The sequence below is a fragment of the Babylonia areolata genome, chromosome 5, assembly GCF_041734735.1.
Source record: "Babylonia areolata isolate BAREFJ2019XMU chromosome 5, ASM4173473v1, whole genome shotgun sequence".
In the NCBI taxonomy this organism is placed as follows: Eukaryota; Metazoa; Mollusca; class Gastropoda; order Neogastropoda; family Buccinidae; genus Babylonia; species Babylonia areolata.
Window position 1 is genome coordinate 40,970,014 of NC_134880.1, and position 8,872 is coordinate 40,978,885.

The following is an 8,872-nucleotide window of genomic DNA, read 5'->3' on the forward strand; positions in this document are numbered from 1 at the left end:
GCTTTACACTAATTTCAAACACTGATGACACCAACCATTAACAAACATGGGTACCAATTTTCAGTGTGTTAAAGGCACGTCGAGGTGTGAAAATACAGCCAAGGATGGAATCAGCAAGAACTGATTAACTCGTTTTTCCTCCATGTTTTTCAAGAACGGTGTTAGTGACAAACACAAAGAGATTTTAATGCACTAAGATTCAACGACAAGGAATTAACTTGTTCCATCTAAATCACCTGCAAGCAAGCAGTTGCGATGCGCCGTCTTCAAAGACAGTCATAAAACCACCTTCAGATGGACTGCCGGGTGCTGAAGTCATCTCCAACGTGCGGTTCGCCCTTCCTTTTGATTTTTGTGTACCCTTTCCACCTACCTCTGTTGAAGCAGATGCCGCCATGGGGTGGGCACTGTCTTCGATGTCGCCGTCTTCATAAAGAAACACACTGGGGTTCTCGGCGAAGACTTTCCTCGCATTCCGTTCATTGGTCGCATAAATGGAGAAGACCTGTTTGGTGCAGACCTACAAGACCGGTGACACACTGAAGAAAGAACACTGAACATCCTGAATAGTCTACGATTTTCAAGTACCTCCCAACTGCTACCGGTATGCTTATTTTTTTCTTTTCTTTCATATTCTTTAAATGGTAATTTATTGTACACCTATATATACATCCTTGAAGCATTAAAAAAAGATCATGCAAAAGGCAATTATGTCCGAAAATTTCCCACTTTTGTTTTGCCATCCCTACAAGTGTGTTACTCTTATGTCTGTTTCACAATGATTTTTCTACTTGAGCTTTGCTTTTTGTCTGTGCTGTTTTCAAGAAGATTACGCACAAGGCATTGACATTTTTTTTTATTTTTATTTTTTTTTATCATATGTACTGATATAATCTGAAAACATTTATTTGTTTTGCGCTTGTGGACTGTAATGATGATGATGATGCAAAGATTGTAATGATAATGATAATCATCATCATTATCGGCAAACATTTCGCATGATGTCTTTTTGGATCAGAGTTGGTCGTTTTCTTTCTTTTTTTTTATACTCGGAAATCGAAAGTTGTGTTCCACAGTTAATGGATAAATAAGTTAGAATCAGAGCGACAACGTGTGGAGAGGGGCGACATTATATGCCGCTACCACTACCCCACCCCACACCTCAACCTGATACCGAATGCGGGTCAATAAACTAATGCTAAACTGCGAGAGAGCTCATGAATACACACAGCTTCTACACACCTACGCACGTGAGTTCACACACGCCTACACACGCGCGTGTGTGACCCCCCCCCCCCCCCACCTCCGTACGATCGGCACAGTCAGACATGTACAGATACACACAGATAAGCTGCTTGAGCCTTCAAGGCGTTCGGAAACACGTTGAAGAAAGGAACGATGAGGGTGTGTATTTTTAGATGCCTTTGTCCGTGCAGTTTTATGCTTAATAAAAGACACTTTGTAGTCTTGACAACCAATTGTGTATTTCGGTCGGTCTGCAGTGTTTTGTGGACAGACGGGAAAGTGGGTATGATTCTGATTCGCATGTTCCAGATTAGCCTATCACCAAACTGGCGATCCCGATTCGCCTATTTCTAGTTTCCTTACGTGCTCAGTTGCTCTCTCTCTCTCTCTCTGTCTTTGTGTTTGTGCGCGCGCGCGCGTGTTAAACAAAAACCTCAATTTTCTAATCTGATTCTGTGCATGTGAGAGAGACAGACAGGGAGACAGACAGACAGGCTGATAAGGCGAAACGGGAACACCGGGTAGGCGAAACCTGACCAAGTCAAACTCTGAAGAGGCTCTGGAGCTTGGCGGAACAATCGATTGAAGAAACAGTGGAACGAGCGTTGTGATGTATGGATATGCAGTGTTTTGGTTGTGCATCACCACTGTACCCCTGCGTGTGTGCGCGCGTGCCCGTGCATGTTTGTGCTTGCGCGAACGCGCGCGCGTATGTGCATGCGCGCGCGCATGTGTGTCTGTGTGGTGAGATACAAGGACAAACAAGGTCTGTGTGAAGAGAGAGAACACTGAACACTGAAATGTTTTATGTCATTAGCTGTAAAGCTATAGTGACATAGTGTGTACAAATCAGAACCGAAATGGTGCAAAACAAATAAAATAGAACAGAAAGGGAAAACAATCAAAGCAAACTAAACTACTAAGGGATATGCGGACTTTGGTACTTTGTTATTTGCTTAAAAAGTCCATGTGGCATGCGGGTACTGTGCCTTTATTCACTCCAGTCGTTCATTTCCAAGGTTTGAACAGCACACAGGAAACAAAGTATATAATAATCCATGTAATAATTATTTAAGCATGTGATATCGACATACATCATATCAATACGAACACATAACAAAGTACATACGAAACATATAATTATTTAAGCCTGTAACACCGAAACACGTCATATCAATACGAACACATCATAAAAATACATTGTCGAAATTGACCATCCAAATGTAACCCTTCCTTTTCGTCTATGCCTTTTTCCCCCTCATAGAACCCATACTAAGTTTTTGATTGATTAATAAGTATTTGGACCGACAGTAGACGTATATTCACTGCCTCGGATACATATTTTGCTAGTGAGAGTATCATATCTTCATTTTCTGTCACCAGAATGCCGAACAAATCTTTTCTCTGTGCTGGAGCTGTACTGAAAAGGGCACAGTTTTCTTTCGCAATTCTTCGTATCTCTTGCAGTTAAATATGAAATGGTTTTCATCTTTTGGGCTTTCGCTACATACTGGGCAAGGGGATATTGCTACATCTGAATCGAACCATCTTCTGTTGGCATTCAGTCCAAGTGCTCTCAATCTGAGCCTCGCAAAGCAAATTTTCTGCCATTTGTTTGTTACGATCTTGATATATTTCACTTGTTTTAAATATTGTTTTAAATGAATAGAACCATTTATACCTATAACTGCTCCCTATTTCTCTTGCCAGTTTTGTTTGTAACATGCTATAAGTCTATCTTTAAATTCAGATACAAAGCCGCTCTCGTGCCCTACTCCTTGGCACATCCAAACCAGACTGAATCCATGTTCCGTTACTGTTTTCTTGATGTGGAATACCCAGTTCTGTTTGCCCTTCTCCTCTTGCAGCAGCAGCATCTCGTATACTTGCCTACATAATCGTGATGTTGGCAGTCTAGTAAGTTTGAGCCAATATTTCATGCATTTTACAATTGATTTAATATGCAATGGGTACCTGCCAATTTCGCCATACATTATAGTGTTTGATGAATGTAATGGGACACCAAGAAAGCGCTTCATTGTAAAAGTATGTACTCTTTACTTCTGATTATTTGTCATGAGTCCCCATATTTCCGCTCCACAGTTCAATTTGTGTGTCGAAAAGTTTCCAGAAAAGCTGTGTATCAGTCGACCGTAGTCTCCCGAGTGATTTTATAATTTGGATTACACCTTTTTTTTCTTCTTTTTAAAAATTTTTTTTACCTTTTTCTATTTGCTTCATCCCACGCAGACGTCAAACTCAATGTAGTTGTGAATAACATTCTTAAATATCTATATGAATTAGTTACTTTTATTTCTCTATCACCATAGCATTATTTTTTCATGAGTCGAAAGATGACCTCCATTGCGGAAAACTATAATCTTGGTCTTATCGAGATTTACTGTTAATTGTAGTCTGTTTGTTTCTTTCTCAAGGGCATTTAACTGATTTTGTAACCCTATGAGTGTGTTAGACAAGAGAACAACATCATCAGCAAATAGCATTAAGAACAATTCTGTTACCCCAGGTATCATTTGTATTCCATGTCTACCCTCCTTTGATAACTCCACTGCCAATTCATTGATGAAAAAGGAAAACTACTGTGGGCTCAGCATACAACCTTGTTTAACCCCTCGTGGACATTGAAAAAAGTCGGAACAAATACCTTTGTCATGGGCACAAACAAGTACAGAATCGTAGATGCTTTTATAACGGCCATGTAAAACATGTACCCCGTTTTTCTAAGTGTACTCCACAGGATGTTTCTGTTCACAGAATCAAATGCTTTTTTGAAGTCTATGAATGCTACGTATAGCTTAGTCTTACGTAAAAGATGCTTTTGGACTAGAGCGTATAAAGTGAATATATGGTCAACAGTGTTATAACCTGTTCTAAAGCCCGCCTGCCTTGTGTCTCCCTTTTTATGTAGAGAGACAGACAGAGAGAGAGAGAGAGAGAGAGAGAGAGAGAGAGAGAGAGAGAGAGAGAGAGAGATACTGTGTGTGTGGTTCACATGGAAAGAACCTTTAACTGAAGCCATGCTAGTATTATGTGCACTTGTCTTGTGCGAATGCGCATGGAATAGTGTTAGTATCACTGACCCCATGAACAACACGTACTTTTTCTCTTCTTATTTTCACGCAAAATATGAATGGATTATACATCTCATGATGAACAACATCCTTTCCTTTTTTTAAGAGCTGTGTATCCTTCTTAAGCTAATTCACATGCAATTACTCCGCTAATAAGCATTTCTTTTTTTAAGAGCTGTGTATCTTTCTAAAGCAAATTCATACGCAATTACTCCGCTAATAAGCAATCTTTTTTTTATCTTCCTTTTCCTTTTCTTTTAAGAGCTGCGTATCCTTCTTAAGCTAATTCATACACAATTACTCCGCTAATAGGCACAATACACACACCAAATAATGGGGAAAAAAACCCCAAAAAACAATGTCCACAGCGAACTTTGAAGAAGAAAAAAAACCCGTCTCAGCGCTTCAACTCAACCCTTAAAGAAAATCGATGGGTTCGGTTCGGCTGACAAGAGAAAGCGAGCTCACTGGCTGCTTGAAGGACACTGAAACATCTTCAACAGCATCGTTTTAAAAGCGGCCATTTGTTTCTCTCCGTTTTAACCCGACTAGAATTCTGCTGAGCTCTGTTTTATTATTCACAGTGTTGTTAGAGGAGCAAGTAAAGACCATGCTGTTGCTGCAAGTGTTGTCGCCGGAGACAGTACCTGGTGCATTCACAGATAGACTCATGAGCATACCCCTCCCCACCCTCTCCCCGTCCCCCAGCTGGATGACAACGATGGTCATCATCGATCTCGATGGACACACACCACCACCACTTGCTGCCGACCCTCGCGGCATATATTTTGTAGTTCGTGTGTGTGTGTGTGTGTGTGTGTGTGTGTGTGTGTGTGTGCGTGCTTGCGAGTAAGGATCTTTATTATGACGATGACCATGATAATCATAATCATCATAATGACTATCATATCCAAGTTAAATAGTTTGCTCTGAAGACTGACGTAAAAAATGTGCCGCAATACATGCTGACAAACGGCCCGATGAGATCTGTCCAATGTATGTAAAAAAAACCAAAAAAAAAACTGCTCAGTTTTACTGTCAAGATCATGAGGTTGTTTATGTTTTGGATTCACTTTCAGTTCTGAGAAGGTTCGGGAAGAGAAGGGAAAGGGATGGAGGGGTGTGTGAGGAAAAAAGAGAGGAAAGAAGCAGGTGGATAAAGAGGTGGGGACAGGTAGGCGGAGATGTATGGTGTACACATTACCACTGAATTATCTTTCAATGAAACTGTCATGTCTGTACATATGTGTGGAAAGGTGTGCAGATGTACATGCATGACGAGAGAGAGAGAGAGAGAGAGAGAGAGAGAGAGAGGAGAGAGTTATTCATGTTCCGGCCTTGGCCCCTTGTGAAGGGGAATGTGAACATTATTTTATTGACATCACGAGAGAGAGAATGCGAATGCGAAATGTTTTATTCAGTTTAGGCCAAGGCCTCTTACTGAAGGGGGCAATCATACAACAATAACACAAGTGCCTCTTATAATTGGAGAAAAGAACAGGAGAGAGAGAGAGAGAGAGAGAGAGAGAGAGAGAGAGAGATTGATTGAAGTCTTAGGTTCGTACGCACACTGACCCAAGTAGGTTCCAAGTACGCACGCATGCAAACCTACTCAAATACACACACACACACACACACGCACGCGCACGCGCGCGCGCTCAAAGTACTGGCAAATACCAGTGCAGGCAGAAATGGTGCAGGAAGGGACAGGGTGAACTGTTGTCGGTAACAAAAATCGTTCAGCCTTGTTGAGTTGCGTGAATGTTGGCTTTCGTGACCCGTTCCGGCTTCGTCACCGGCCCTTCAAAGGTGTTGATGGCCACTGTGCTTCTCTTTTATGTTTCTGCGCTTGTCGTTCGTTTTCTTTTTCTCGTCGACTTCTGCATCTCTTTTTCCTGTCCTTCTTCTTCGACAGCCGCTGCTTCTTTCTTCCTTCTGTTTCTGCCTCTTATGGTTTTTTTCTTTCTTTTTACCGCTTTCTTCTTTCTTGTATTTGTTTCTGATTATTTTCTTTTTCTCCTGCGTGCTGTTTTCTTCTTCACGTCTTCTCATCTGCTTCTTCGTTCACTCCTTCGCTCCCCTCTCATTTTTTTCTTCTCACTTTTCCTCTCTCCTTCTCTCTCATCGTCATTCTTATTTTGCTTCTTCGTCTACCCCCCCCCCCCCCCCCCCCGCTTGTTCTTCACTCTTTTCTCACTCATTTCCCGTCCATGATCTTGGGTCTGTTATTCGTTCTTGGCCTTCCTTTTCCTCTTGGAACTGTGTTTTATGTTTTTCTTGCTGTTGCTCTCCCCTGCGTATTCTCTTAATCTCCATCTTCTCTCTCTCACTCTCTCACACACACACACACACTCCCTCTCTCCCTCCCTCTCTCTGTAACAACACACACACGCACACACACTCTCTCTCTCTGCCATTTCTTCTGTTCTTACTTTCATCTTTTCCTTTGATATTTTTTTCATTTTGAGGGCTGGATGGAAAAACACACACAATTATGTGCTTATTGTTACGTTTTACCATCAAAAATAAAATCCAATTCAGTTCTCTCTCCCTCTCTCAACACACAAACACACACACGCACACACTCCATCCCTAGCAGGCAAAACGTCAACAGCATATTCCGCCACTCCGTGACCTTCTTCGGTGTTAGTTACTGATCCCTAATCAGTCCACTGACCTTACGTTTGTCCTTTTCCGATGCCTCCTCCCTCCTCTCTCCTGGCAGTCAGTTTGCGGCACGTGAAAAAAGGCTGAAGAGACAAGACAAGACAGAAGACGAAACAAGACGAGACGAGACAAGACAAAACAAGTCAAGTGAAGACGAGACAGGATAAGCCAAGATGAGACAAGACAAGACAAAACTCTTTATTCCCGAGGGTCTAATGCAATGACGCAATGACATTTTATTGAATAAACATACCTGTTCATTTCATGCTCCGCTCCCCACAAACAAGTTGGATCAAAGAATAGAAAATTGGATTCTAGACGCATTCACGCGTATTTGTGAACATATACGTCGTTACACACATTCCAACAAATACATACTTACACACGCCTGCATGCGCACGTGCGCGTGAACACACACACACACACACACACACACATGCATGATTATAGAAAATACGAATAAACAGTCATGGATTAATACTCATCAGTGTCTCAATTTCCACCCAACATTGAACTTGATAAAATCAGCTGGCTGCGCTTTTTAATTAAATTGAATACTTCGTAAAGAAAACAGACACCTGCAATACAGTCACTTCATCATCTGCTGCCAAAACTCATGCTTCTGCTTCTGGACCATTTCGATGTAATCTTTGGATTATCTGCTGAACATTTTGCCTTGAAGTAAGCCCGCTGTAACTTCCACATCGTAAGAGAACGTACCCTTCCGTTTCGATCTCAGTTTTACATAATTGACACAGTAATTGACTCAGACTGACATCATTTCCATAGCGAAGTCTGTGACTGAGGGTAATAGATAAGCATCAGTGTGGGTGTTTTTTGTTCTTCTTTCTTTTTGACTCACTTGTGTAAACAAAGTGAGTCTATGTTTTAACCAGGTGTTCGGTTGTCTGTGTGTGTGTGTGTGTGTGTGTGTGCGTGTGTGTGTGTGTCCGTGGTAAACTTGAACATTGACATTTTCTCTGCAAATACTTTGTCAGTTGACACCAAATTTGGCATAAAAATAGGAAAAATTCAGTTCTTTCCAGTCATCTTGTAACAATATTGCACCTCTGGGATGGGCACAAAGAAGCCTAATTATATATTTTTTCTCTTTTTTTATTCATCAAGTCTCCACCCTGAACAGGGTCTACACTACAAATACTAAATGATATGGGCATAAGCCTGATGGTAATGAAATAAGTAGAAAGAAATATCAAAAGACAACAACAACTACAACAAACAAACAAAAAAAACAACAAAAAAAAAACACGCAAGCACATCAGAATATGTTAATGTTGTTGGGTTTGGATGGAACGAGAAAACGTGAGGGTACAGCAAATGGTGGTGGGGGGAGAGAGAGAGAGAGAGAGAGAGAGAGAGAGAGAGAGAGAGAGAGAGAGAGAGAGAGAGAGAGAGAGAAAGACAGACAGACAGACAGACAGACAGAGAAAGAGAAAGAGACAGAGTGGTGATAATGATGTTGATGATGGTCGGGATGGAAGGCGAGGGAGAGAAAAGAAGACCAAGAGATAGAGGTGGAGAGAGACAGACTGATGGGGACATAGAGAGAAAAGTGAATGCACGTGATTACACAAAAAGATGGAAGGCCACAGTGAATCGTCTCAGTGTCAGCACGCATACTTTTTTTATATTTTAGACACGGAACTTTGTGTGTTATTACTGTTGCTGCTATTACTGTTGTTCTTGTTATTGCTGCTGCTGTTCTTGTTGTTGAAGTCTTCATCATGTCGACGTCATCGTTGTTGATCACGACGCTGTGAAACTGCCAAACAACATACCACTGAAATCGAGCTGACGAAAAATACCGTCCACATACTGAAATCTGTGTGAATGAACAATCACCAACC